General features: G+C 39.5%; 1 protein-coding gene across 1 annotated transcript in view; it reads left to right on the top strand.

The window, feature by feature from the left end:
- Positions 1 to 14,191, top strand: part of LOC122542272 (glutamate receptor ionotropic, NMDA 2B-like) — a 397,331-nt gene that overhangs the window by 318,854 nt on the left and 64,286 nt on the right. The window lies entirely within an intron of this gene.

The raw sequence follows: 14,191 nt of genomic DNA on the forward strand, positions 1-14,191 counted from the left end.
TGTTGATACATTTTATGTGAGAGTATCTGCAAATTCAGAATTATGACAATGTACCAAACTGAGAATGTACCAATCTGGGTGTGTACCAATCTGAATGAAAGTGCACCAGTGAGGCTGCAATTATCTTACATTGTAACAATCTGAGACTAACAATGAGTGTGCTCCAGTCTAACAGTATACCAATGATAAGGGACACAGCCTGAGTTTACCAATATGGCTGTATCAGTCTGGCAATTTAAGAGTCTGAGAGTGTGCCAATCATTGTGCACTAATCAGATTGCACCACTCTGGGAGTATAGATATCTGAGAATATATCAATAGATGTAAACATCTGCTCATGTAGGAATATGACTGAAAGAATTTGAGAACTTTTAATGAGAGTTTGCTAACCTGAGATTAAAAGCTGAGAGTATACTGATGAGATTGTGTCAGTCTGCGAGCTCACCAATCTGAGCTTGTGCCAATTTGAGAGTGTAATATAATGCGTATACCATTCTGACAGTATACCAATGAGGATATTGCATTACACAGGCATACTGATGAGGATGTGTCAGCTTAAATGTAACAATCTGCATCCAGCGCAATAATGTATGGTTATACAGTGTCGCAATCTGAGAGTTCAGCAATTTCATGGTGTGTTAATGAGATCGTGACAATGAACATAAATTGAGAGTGTGTGTGAGAGAGCATCAATTCAGCAGTGCGACAAGCTACAAATATACATTCTGAAGTTATACAAGAGTGCACCAATATAAGAGTTCACCAATATAGTGACTTAATCTGAAAGTGTCAGAGTCTAAGCGTGTGCGGTGGGATGACATCAATCTGGCAGTGTTATGATCTGAAAGTCTGGTAGTCAATGTATAACAATGACTGCACATCAAGCTGCCAATGCTGCAATCAGAGTCTACAGCATTATGAACAATTATCATTGAATAGTCCAACCTGACAGTGTACCAATGAGAGGATGCCAGTTCAACAATTGACAGTGTAACAGTCTGAGGTTGTACCATTCTGGCAGCAATAAGATCTCAGCAAGTATCAGTGTTAGATGAACCAATGTTCAACTGTATCAGAGACTGCATCAATGTTGTTAATGTGCCAATCTGATTGCACTGGTGATATTGTACAAAACTTGACATGCAATACTTTGAGGAAGTAGCTCATATTCTCCTCCCAGTCAGTCTGGAGATGGAGTAAGCATTTAATTGGGAGAGATGGGCTTTGGTGTGAACCCTGCCCACACAATATTGAGGTCTGTCTGCAGGCAGACCTGTCAGCCAGCATGAGGGGAGCACGCCCAGCAAATGTATTGGTGTTGCTTGTTGTCACTTGGGGAAGACCCTTGTTCAAGGACTCTAAGGTTGTGGGACATGGCATTAGGAAGGGGAGACTTGCTACGTGCCGTCCTCGTTTATTTAGATTTAAATTTGTCACTTGTGTGACTCCCACCTCCGCATGATCCCCACCAAACCCCTCTTGCCGTCATGTACATCTGGCTGAGGTCATTCTACAACCCTGGGCTCTCTAGTAAGTACATTTCCATCTCTGGTGGTGCTTTTGAGCAAATGAATACTGGTTTATAATTTGTTCTTCTCCTTGGAAGGTTCTGTTGCCTATTCGTTGTCTGATTGGCTTATAATGGGACCCCCTCTAAAGGAAATGACATGGTACGTTCATCCTCGACCCTCATTGCCTCCATTATATTCCCCATAAGAATACACCAATCTGCAATTGTAGCAATGAGAGTGAATCTGTTTAAGAGTACAAGAAATTGAGATTAAAAATGGGTAGGCCAACGAATAAGAATGCACCAGTCTGTCAGTGTAACAACCTGAGCGTGTGCTTTTCTGACATTTTCCTACCAATGTGCATCAGTACAAGAGAGTATCAATGAGAGTGCACACATGACAATGCATCCAGCTGAGAATGTAACTCCGAATGGAAGAATCTGACACTACTAATGTGAGCGTACCAAAAAGATTGTTACAATCAGAATGGCTCCATCTGAAAGAGTAACAATGTCAAGAAGCACATAAGAGGGCATCAGTCTCATTGTGTAACCATTCAGAAAAATGTAACTAGCAATCTGTAGGTTCAACACTGAGAACATAACAATGCAAATATGCTAATCCAAGAGTGTGCCATTAAGTGAGCACTAATCATAGCATACGCCAATCTTGGAATGTGTTAATGAAAGGAGCAAATCTGTCAGTGCATATTTCTAAGCACATCAATCGTCCAGCATAACAACCTGAGCATGTTCAATCAGAAAGCCCAGTAAGGGTGAACTGGTCTGGATGTATAATTATTTGAGTGTGTACCAATGAATGTGACAATTCGAGAGATAATAAATGAAAATGTATCTGTCTTGAAATTGTGCCATTCTAATGCACCAACCACTCTGTTCCTGTATGAGAGTGCACCATTAGAAGACCAGTCTAGCAACATAACCATTTGAACAAGTACCAATGAATGTAACCGTCTACAAGTGCATCAACCAAAGATCACCCACCTTGAAGTGTAGCCATCTAAGAATGCAACAATCTGGGAGTTTACCAGAAAATAAATCAGAAGGTCTGCAAATCTGACAGGGTAACGTTCTGAAAATACATTAGCGTGACAGTGCATAGTGGGTAACAATATGATATGGAATTTGACATTGCACCGCTATGAGAGTGCAGCATAGTGGGTAACAATATGATATGGAATTTGACAGTGCACCGCTATGAGAGTGCAGCATAGTGGGTAACAATATGATATGGAATTTGACAGTGCACCGCTATGAGAGTGCAGTAATGAGGTCATCAATCTAGCAGTGCAAACTTTGAAAAGTGTGCCAATGAGTGCAACAAACTGTGAATGTACCAATCTTGCAAGATTGCCAAACATACACCAATCAAGAGTGTACCGGTAGGAGTGAGTTTGAATAAGCACCAGTTTGAGCACGTAATGATGATCTTAGTAAACTTGAATTAGCGAGTTTGCCAATGTGGATATTGCATCCAATTGGGCAGGGTCACAATCTGACAGTGTGTCATTCTGATATTGCACCAATCAGCTTGTACCAATATGAGAGAGCAACAGTCAAAGTACATCAATGTAAGAGTGTCAAATTCTGAACATGCAGCAATTTGTATGCACCAATACACTGCACTAAAGGGGCAGAACAACTGTTCAAGGGGCTTTGAGTGTGTGTAATACTGACAGCATACCAATGAGAGTGAACTAATCTAAACTGGTAATAATCTGAGGGCATCCTTTTCTGATGTTTGTACTGATCAAACATGCATGATATGAGAGCAAGCCAGAGAAAATGTATCATTCATGAAAATCTGAAAGTGTACCAGTGTATCAATAAATATCCAAACATACTCATCTGAGAATGCAACAGGGTCACCAATCTGGCAGTTTACAATCTGGGAGTGTCCTAATCAAAATACACAAATCTGTACATTGAAATGTCTAAGAATATATCAGTATGTGCACCAAACCAGGAGTACCACTAAGCACAGTGTATACCAGTTAGAGAGTAATAATCTAAGACTATCCCAAAGAAAGTGAACAAATCTGAGAGTGTTCCAATTGAGTGAAATAATTTATAAAGAAACTGTGTGAGTTTACCAACAAAGCAGTTCCACTCTAGCAGTGTAATATTGGAGAGTGTAATCAATGTGAGTGCAGCAATGAGAGAAGAACCATGTGGGAGTAATAATCAGCCTGAACAAATTTGGCAGTGTATCAATCTGAAAATGTATCAGTGAAAGTGGAGCAATCTGAATGCAGCAAACTAACAGTGTAACCATTTGAAAATGCAATAAATTGAGAGTGAAACAGTGAGCAGTAACCAGAGAATGGCAAATTTTCAGGCTCACTGAGCGTGCAATACAAGAGTGTAGTACTCTGACAGTGTATGTTTATTTGAGAACCAGCGTATTCTGATTGTATGATTATTTGAGAATCTCCGACTCCGCTCCACAGATACTGTTAGACCTGCTGAGATTTTTCAGCTGTTTCTGTTTCTGAGTGCTGTTTAAAGTAGCAATCAAAGTTTGTGTCAATGGGATTGACTCATCTTGAATATGTAGGGTGTACCAACTGGAGCAAGCAAAAGAGATTACCAATTAAAGGGCCTCAATGTGGCATTGTAACACTTTGAAAGCGAAACTGCGAGTGCCAAAAAAGAGCCACCATTCATTGTTAAAACTGAACAGCGCACTAGTGACAATGTAAATATGTGACAGTGTACCAATACAGAGGTAGCAACCTAGGTGTAAAAATCTGAGAACCTACCAATGGGTGTTCAGTACCAAAACTGAAAGTGTGAGAATCTGAGTATGTACCAATCCAATGATGAGAACCATTTTAATTATTAACCAATCTGAAAGTGGACCAATAAATGTGCACCAATCAAACAGTACATCAATCTGTGAATGAACCAATGAGACTGCACCAGCCTATCAGTTCAACAATTCAAGTATTTGCCAATTCATGTTTACCAATCAGAGTACAGCAATGACAACAAACCATTAAATATGGACCAATCATGGCATACCAATCTGTGTACCAGTGAGCATGTACCAATCTTTGAATGTGCTCATTTTCGAGTGAAACAATCTGAAAGTATGGAGTGTAACAATCTAACAGTCTGCCAAAGAGTGTACCAATTTGATAGTAGACCAGCAAGATTTTGGCAATGCACGCAAATATTGGAGAGTGTACCAATGAGTGTGTACCAGTCTCAGAGTGTGCCAATCCAGGAGTGCATTACTGGAGAGCGTACAAATCAGAAGGTGTCAAATTGAGATTATGTTAATCTGAGTGTGCATCAGTCTAAAAAAAATATCACTGACAGGGCACCAAATTAGCATGAGAACTTTCTGCCAATATACCAGTGAGATGACAAAATGTGAGTGTACCATTGACAGTGTTCTAAATCCAAGGTATAACAAATACTCATTTACCAAAGCCTGTGTGTGCATTAATCTGTGAATACAGCAATCTAGAAGTACACAAGTCTGAGAGTGTACTGCCAGGCATGTAATTTTTTTTTGTAATATTCTGAGACAGTACCAATGACAGTGCATCAATCTGAGTGTGTATCCATTTCTGTTCACTTCAATCTCAGTGTACCACTAAGAGTGTACCAATCCAAGAGCTACCCAATTTGGGAGTATGTCAATCTGATAGTGTGTCAGTCTGAGAATGGGGCATTGAGAGTGTGTCAGACTGGCACTGCAACAATATGAAAGTACTGTATATCAATAAAATTGGAACAATCTGAACATGTCCCATTTGATAATATATTAATGAGTTTGCACAAATGCATGCCACACCAATTAATTGAATGTACACCAATATGGCAATTTAACAACCTGGGTGCATACCAGTTAGTCCCCTACAATCAGAGTACATGATTAAAAAGACACCCATCTAACAGTTCAAACATCTGAGAATGTGTCAACGAGTCTACTAATAACAGTGTGCAATCACTCTGTACACAATCAGTGAATGTACCAATTCAGTATATGCGTTCACTAAATTGAGTTTGCACCGATATGAGAGTGTAATGACAAGAGTGTGCTAATCTGCATCAATCAGAGAGTAAATGTATGATTTTACACCAATCCTACAGTGTTTCAATGTGTGTGTATACCAGTTGAGTATACCAATGAGGGTGACAAGCTGAGTGCAGTAATCTGAGCATCTACTATTTAGAACAATCCATTCTGAGATGCACTAATTTCCATGTTCCACTGAGTGTGCTCCAATCCGAGAGTGTACCTGTGAGTGTAACAATCTAACAGTGTACCAATGATAATTATAATATAACAATGAAAGTTTTCCAATCTATTGTGTGCAAATCTGAACATGTATCAACAAGAACAAACCCAATTTGTCTGACTAGGAAAAAGTGAGGACTGCAGATGTTGGAAACCAGAGTCTAGATTAGAGTGGTGCTGGAAAAGCACAGCAGGTCAGGCAGCATCAGAGGAGCAGGAAAGTCAATGTTTTGGCAAAAGCCCTTCATCAGGACAGCAATATGAGAGCAGAACAATGGAATTGCACCAATCTTGCAGTGTAACACTCTGAAAAAATACCAACGACAGTGTCAATTTGAGAGTAACCGAATTTCAGCATGTACCAGTGAAAGTTTAATAGTTTGAGGATGTACCCAGTGAGAGTGAACCATTTTGGTAGTATAATCACTTGAGAGTGTGCCATTCCAATCTGTATCCAATAATTTTATTTTATATCAGTGACAGTGCAGCAAACTAGCAGTATAATCATCTGATTTAGAGAGTACTGATAAATTTAACAAGCTGAGGTTGCACCAGTTGAATAATGTACCACTCTGAGAATGGCCCAACCCAAGTATAACAAACTCAGTTTGTAACAATGAGAGCTTACCACTTTGAATATGTAAAGCGATCCCAACGTTGAATCTGTGTGTGGACAAATGAGAAAATACTCCTCTGAGAGTGCTCAATGATGATCATTCAATATAAGAGTGTAAAAATGGGTGATTCAACTTGTTTGTGCACCAAAAACTCTGTGTGTCTGTGTGCTTGTACACTCATGAAAATTAATCCAAGATGTACCAATGGAATTCCATCAATTTTAGAAAATGCAAAACCAAGATTGCGTGAATCTACATGTAACAATCTAAGAATGCACCATGAAACTCATCTGAGTGCACCAATTGCAGCATATACCAATGGGACTGCCTCAGTTTGAAAGTGTACAAATCTAACAGAACACGTGTGAATATAAAACAATGTGGTAAAAGTGAGAAAATGCACTGATGAAATTTCACCAATCTTGAAATGTAACTAAATGAATATACAAATGAGAACATCTTTTGAGTGTACTATTCCAAAAGTAGTCCAATCATAGTTTGTATCAATGAGAGTGCAGCAATTGATAATCTTCTATTGAGAGTGTGTCCAGTAGTAAGTTTAACAGTCTGGAAATGTTCAAATGAGAGTAGAACTTTCTAGTAGTTCACTGGTGTTAGGTTGCTCTATCTGAGCACGCACCTAATAAGGATGCGCAAGTATGAGGGTATACTGGTTCGAGGGTGCACAGTATGAAGGTGTACCATGTTGAGTCTGCACAGTATAAAGGTGTACCAAGTTGGGGTGTGCAGTATGAAGATACACCGATTTGAGGGTGTGTGGTATGAGCATGCATCAATTTAAGGGTGCGCAGTCTGAAAGTGCACCACTTTTAAGAGTGCACCATGCTGACTATATCCATTTAGATTTGAACAATTGTGAATGGTACTAATAAGAATGAACCAATATGAAAGTGCAATTTGAGAGTGCACCAGTTTTACAATCTAACAATTTGACTGTGTGCTAATGAGAATGCAGCAATGAGGCTACGCTAATCTCAGAGGTTGATAATCTAAGGGTAGTCTGGATGCACTAATTTGAGAGTTTGTGCTCCATAAACCTTTCCATAACTTCAAGGGTGTTTAATTCTGAAAAATCCCACTCTAAACAGTCTGCAAGTTTTCAGTTGGGATTCCAGAATGCATGGATCTGCTCTGAGTAATAAATAGCACAGAAGGAATTTGTAAGAGTGGAGAATGACAGTTTTTGCTTCAGTTTACTGAGTGTATGGCCAGTGGCCCAGCCCAACTGCAAAATCATGAACATTCTGGTCAGTGCTATATTCAGTTTTGATGACCTTCATTTTTAGGCTCCTTAGAGATGTTAATTAGGAGCTGAATATTGGTTGAAAGTGGTTTCACTCTTGCAAAAGTGGTTTCAGAAATGAGCCAGGCCTTTGTCATCTCAAGATTTTCCAGAAACTACCTCTCGACGTCAAGTGAAGTAAAAATCAGGCAAAATGTAAAACGGGTTTCTGATTTGTTATCATTCATTGTATACTACTGAAGAATGTCAAAATGTATCCTCTTCAGTTGGAGGATTTGAAATCAAGACAAATTTCATCTCAGCAATGAATGAAAAATAAAATTGGAACTTACTGTTGCTATGCAGGGATGTGATACATAGTGTTGTCATGGAAAAATGAATACATTTTGTATGAGTTTACAATCTTCCTTCATGAATTTACCCAGTTTTTGATGCAGCAATATAATTGACATTATATAAGATTGAGATAAATTCACTGCAGATACACTACACTTAATCAATATTCATGAACGACAGCACTAAAGTAAGCTGTGCCTGCCTTTTGCAAGGTACTTTTTTTCCCTCTCTTTCTGGTCTCCATCTATCTATCACTCCTCCCCAGCCTATCATCAGCATGAATACTGCATTTTCCAAGGTGCTGAAGAAGGATCTAGACTCAAAATGTTCACTCTGTTTTCTCTCCAAAGTTGGAGTCAGACCCACTGAGTGTTACTAAAACAAACTGAACTCCTTGTAGCTGACAGTTGTTCTCCTTTGGGCGTGATATTGCTCTTTCCCAGTAGTGTAACTCTGCTCTTCCCTATTGGGAGCAACTGCTTTCTTCACTGGGAATAACAGAGCTGTTTTCTACCAGGATTAACAGCGTCATTTTCCCAGCGGAAGCAACAGTTTTATTCTCTGTTGGGTGGAACAATACTCACCTCATTTGGAAGCATACTCTTCATCACTCATGGGATCTGTGCTGTCATTCAGAGATAAGCATCTGAGTTCTTTCTGCTAAGTGTGTGATGTTCATTATTAAAGCAGAACAAACTTTACTTCATCCTTTCTTAAAAATCACACAACACCTGATTATAGTCCAACAGGTTTATTTGGAAGCACTAGCTTTAGGAGCACTGCTCCTTCATCAGGTGGTTCATCAGCAATGCTCTGAAAGTGCTTCCAAATAAACCTGTTGGACTATAACCTGATGTTGTGTGATTTTTAACTTTGTCCACCCCAGCCCAACACTGGCACCTCTAAATCATCCTTTCTAATGAATTGAATTGAATGGAATTGAATTGAATTGAATTGAATTGAATTGAATTGAATTGAATTTATTGTCACATGTACCGAGGCACAGTGAAAAGCTTTGCCTTGTGAGCAAGACAGGCAGATCACAGAGTTAAGTAGCATAGATAGTAAATAACAGGGAAACAGTGGCAAAAACCTTCTTATGGATGATGTTAGAACTGCAGCCACCGTAACTCTTGTTTGCCACTTTTTGGAATGTTAGTGCTGGAAAATTTGATGCATGTTTTATTGTCTGCTGATTTAGCATTGGCATTGGCTTAAACAAGTACTGTCACCATCAAAATAATACCACCAAAAAAAAAAGCTGACAATAAGATCTCTAGAGATGTAAATTACTAAATATTGACCTGTACCTAACTGTGTCTAAAAGAAGAAAAGCTATTACCTGAAGTAGATAGATTAGTTGAAGCTAATGAGCTTTATTTTTCCTACCGATTTGGAGGTTAGGTAGAGACTGCCTTGTAAGTAATTATTTGCTTCAAGTGGGGATATAAATCTCTGTCAGTGCAGAATTCCCAAGGGAATAACATGTTCTGCCTCGGTCAGCCACACAGGTAAATATTTGGCCAACTAAAACATGTGATGTCACCATGATATGTGCGGGTCTGAGTCAGCATGCGAAGTCTTTGATGCCAGGGAATTTAAAAATAAAGATTTAATTAGAATATATCAGTAATTTTATTGCTAACTGCATTTGCTTTGTCTGGAGGGAGAAAAGAAAGGGCTCTCTGCATTTTGAAATTTAAGCCTGTCAGTTGTTAATTTGTGAATCACAGATCAGAAAATGATTAAAAATAACAAATTTCACTTGGACTGCCTCTTAAGATGTTTTAGGTTCACACCAGAACCAATTGATTCAATGAGTATCCAGTCTGATGAATCAGTCACATTTTGCCATTTCTTTTCTATATAATTCGACCCCTCATTCCTACCCCATCCTCTATAACCCAAAACTTTCATTCTTAATAACCTCAGTGCCTCCCCCTTACCCCATCCCAAGAGCAACAACACCCTATTTTTATCTAATTCCTAATAAACTCAATCTCTCCTGTCTAGTCCAACCTCAAGAATCTCAAACTTCTGCTCCTTACCTCATCTTGATTAATCTCAATGTTTCTTCCCTAAGTCATCTCCAATGAGCTGAATTGCCATCTCCTTGCTCCATACTCAGTTAAAGTTACCCTTCTTCACTATAACTTGCAGTAACATCAATGTCTACAACAACCCTCTGGCCTGTATAGCTTGAACTGTACCTCCCTCCCTCAGTGCTATGTAAATGCAATCCAGTTCCTTTCCTTACCCCGACCTCAACTCTACCTCCTTCTGAAAACACATCAAACTGCATCTGATGATTCTCTTTGGAGACAAACTTTTCTTATGGGATCTGTTGGTAAGCAATTCAGATTCCATTGTGCTAAAGGAAGTGTCCAGATTGCTGCAAGGATCTTTAAGCATACCATAAGACATTTCTTTACTCCAAAAGCAGTGACTGGTATATCAATATTCCCGTAATCATGCAAATTGGATACAGAACCTCATGCCCAGAAATTCATTTATATTGTGTCCATAAGCTGACAAAAGGACATAACATATAGTCATAGAGTCATACAGCACGGAAACAGACCCTTTGGTCCAACCAGTCCATTCCAACCATAATCCCAAACTAAACTAGTTCCACCTGCCTGCACTGGTCCATTTCCCTTCAAACATTCCTTATTCATGTACTTATCCAAATGTCTTTTAAATGTTGTAACTTTAGTTGCATCCAACATATTTTTCTGGAAGTTCATTCCACACATAAACCACTCTGCGTAAAACAATTGCCATGCATGTCTTTTTTAAATCATTCTCCTCTCACCTTAAAAATATGCCCCCTAGTCTTGAAATCCACCACCTTAGGGAAAAGACACCTGTCACTCACCTTATCTATACTCCTCATGATTTTATAAACCTCTAGACACTCCAGTGAAAAATGTTCCCGCCTATCCAATGTCTCCTTATAACCCAAACTCTCCATACTCAGCAACTTCCTGGAAAATCTTTTCTGAACCCTCTCTAGCTTAATATCCTTGCTATAACAGGGCAACCAGTATGTCAGAAGGGGCCTCACCAACATCCTGTACAATCTCAACATAACGTCCCAATTTCTGTACTTAAAGGTCTGAGCAATGAAGGCAAGAATGCTAAACCACCTTATTTATCAATTCTGTCAAAATAGACAATTTCACACACTTTCCCATCGCACTCATTTGCTCAATCCTTGCCACTCACTTAACCTACCTATATGCATTTGTAGGCTGCTGATGCCCTCTTCCCAACTCACTTTTCTATCTATTTTGTGTCATCAGCAAATTTAGTCACCATACCTTTGATCCCTTCATCCAAGTAATTGATATACATTGTAAAGAGTTGAGGTCCCAGCACCCATGACATCCTGTCAGTCTACTTCCCTTAGCCATATTATCCCAACACCATGAGTTCTTACTTTCCACAATAACCTTTACCTAGCACCTTATCAAATGCCTTCTGGAAATCTAAATACAATAAGGGGAGGTGATGGCCTTGATGTTATTGCTGGACTGTTAATCCAGAGACCCAAGTAATGTTCTAATCCTGCCATGGCAGATGGCGGAATTTGAATTCAATAAATATCTGGAATTAAGAGTCTAATGAATCCATTGTAGACTGTCAGGAACAACCCATCTAGTTCACTAATGTCCTTTAGGGAAGGAAGCTGCCATCCTTACCTGATCTGGACTACATGTGACACCAGACCCACAGCAATGTGGTTGACTCTTAACTGCCCTCTGGGCAATGAGTGCTGACCTAGCCAGCAATATCCTCATCCCATGAATGAGTTTTTTAAAAAGTCCACTAGTTCCCCTTTGTCTACATCACAAGTTAATTCTTCGAAGAACTCCAATAAATTAGTCAAACATGATTTCCCTTTGACAAAATAATGTTGAATCTGCCTGATTACCTTGAATTTTTTCAAGTTCTCTGCCATAATGCCTTTAATAATAGCTTCTAACATTTTAGCTGTGACGGATGTTAGGTTTACTGGCCTGCATCCTACTTTACATCCCTCCATTTTTGAATGAGGAGTTACATCAGCAATTTTCTGATTTAAAGGAACCTTCCCTGAATCAAATGAGTTTTATTATAACCAACACATCAGTGATTTTGCTGTCTACCTCTTTTCAGACCCCTGGAGTGAAATGGAATATGTGTGTGGTAGTCCCTTAGAATGAAGGTGATGCTTACTAACATAGGGACGCTGTTGTGCTGTGACTACCACACATTTCTGGATGACAAAGAAATCTCCTGCACTTACAGCCAGCCAAAGGATTTACAGATTGATAAGAAATCTTTTTGGCTGTGTTATGAAGTGTGTTCCATAGCTATGAAGTCCTGAACCAGGTATTGAACTCTGAGTTTCTGGCCCAGAGGTAGATTAGATTCCAACAAGTTCACACCAACACTCCAGAGAGTAACCCATCCAGACCCATTCGCCTACTGCCTACTAATGCACCTGTGACTATGGGCAATTTAGCATGGCCAATTCACCTGACCCGCACATCTTTGGACTGTGGAAGGAAATGGGAGCACCCGGAGGAAACCCACACAGACACAGGGAGAATGTGCAAACTCACGCAGACAGTTACCTGAGGCTGGAATCGAACCCAGGTCCCTAGTGCTGCAAGGCAGCGGAGCTAACCACTGAGCCACTGAGCCACACTCTGCACAGAGACACAAGAGAACAGAACTTGTAGTAGTAAATTGTAACCTGAATCACTCCGGGAGAATGGGTTGGGTTGGATTCAGGTCAGATATGTGAGTTTACTCTCCAGTCTTCATTGGGCATAAGTTCAGATAGGTTGGAGATTGGCTGTGTGCCCAAACCTAGCTCATTCCATTGATGAAGTCAAAAGATACCCCAAGGAGATTCTCAGTGGCAATGACTGCTTCATGGAACTTCCATAATTTCTCCGTCCACAGCTTTGTACTTTGGGAGCACTTTTCCATGTCAAAAGTGCTGTGTATTACATGGACATTAATGGTGGCTCAGTGCATTCTCAACTGAATCAGAAAGTTGGGGGCTTCTAACCTCAAACCAGAATCTGAGGACAAAATCCAGGCTGACACACTGACTGCTGCACTGAGGGAGTACTACACTGTTAGAGGTAGCAGCCACTTGAATGAAACATTAAATCTTCTGCCTTCTCAGGTGGGCTGTACAGATCCCATTCTACAATTGCAGGAGAGTTAGACCTGTGTCCTGATGATTTTTTATCCCTCAATCGACTGGTTAACAGGAGACAATAATTTTACTATCTGTGAAAGCTTTGTAAGTGCCAATTGCCTGTTACATTTCGTGTTGACTGGAAAGTATTAGGTACATTCAAAATCTGTGGAAAACATAATTTTGAATACAAGTCTTTCTCTGTCACTGTAAATTATGAGGCAGGAAAATTCTGTGTGAGTCTCCCTTTCAACCTTTCTCAGTCCTAACTTGTATCCCATGAAAGTCAAACCCTTCAACACAGGGAACAACTTGGTCATTTGTCAGGGAATCACCTAATTTCTTGAAATGGGATGATTCACTCGATTCCTTTCCCAAGTTGACTGCAATCTGGTCATATCTGTAAGGATATAAAGAAATAATGTTTGCTTTCTTTCTGAGACATTTGTTCCTTCAATGGGCTGAATGGCCTACTCCTGTTTCTGTGTTTCTATTGTACAGGGTTGTAGTAACGGGATGGGTTAAAGGTATTAAAGTGTTTGACCAGTGAAGATCGGGAATGATGGGGTAGGCTTGATGGACTGAATGACCTATTCCTATTCCTGTTGTTCTGTAATTGTTTCAGCACTATATTCCAGCACTATAATCTTCCTCAGTGTATCTGCCATTTGTTAGGGTTTAATTATTTTATATGAGGAGGCAATATTTGAATATTCCATCAACTACAGGAAATTTATTTACAGATACGTTCTTCAGTGCATAGCACAAGTAGCAATATTTGGAAAATCAAACTTGTGATACGAGTTCAGATGGTGTAGGGCCACTGTTGAACACATTGATTTGTTCTTTTTACCTGCTGTTTAATATAACTCCTGGATCATGTTCTCTTGATGCTCATTTCTGTATCTGCACAGCACTCAGTATAATTTTTAAACTATATCCCCAGATTACAATTTGGTGTAATTTCGATTTCTCCATAATTCAAAAGATG

The sequence above is a fragment of the Chiloscyllium plagiosum genome, unplaced genomic scaffold (assembly GCF_037043375.1).
Source record: "Chiloscyllium plagiosum isolate Xiang-an unplaced genomic scaffold, Cpla_swu_hap1 HiC_scaffold_33, whole genome shotgun sequence".
In the NCBI taxonomy this organism is placed as follows: domain Eukaryota; kingdom Metazoa; phylum Chordata; class Chondrichthyes; order Orectolobiformes; family Hemiscylliidae; genus Chiloscyllium; species Chiloscyllium plagiosum.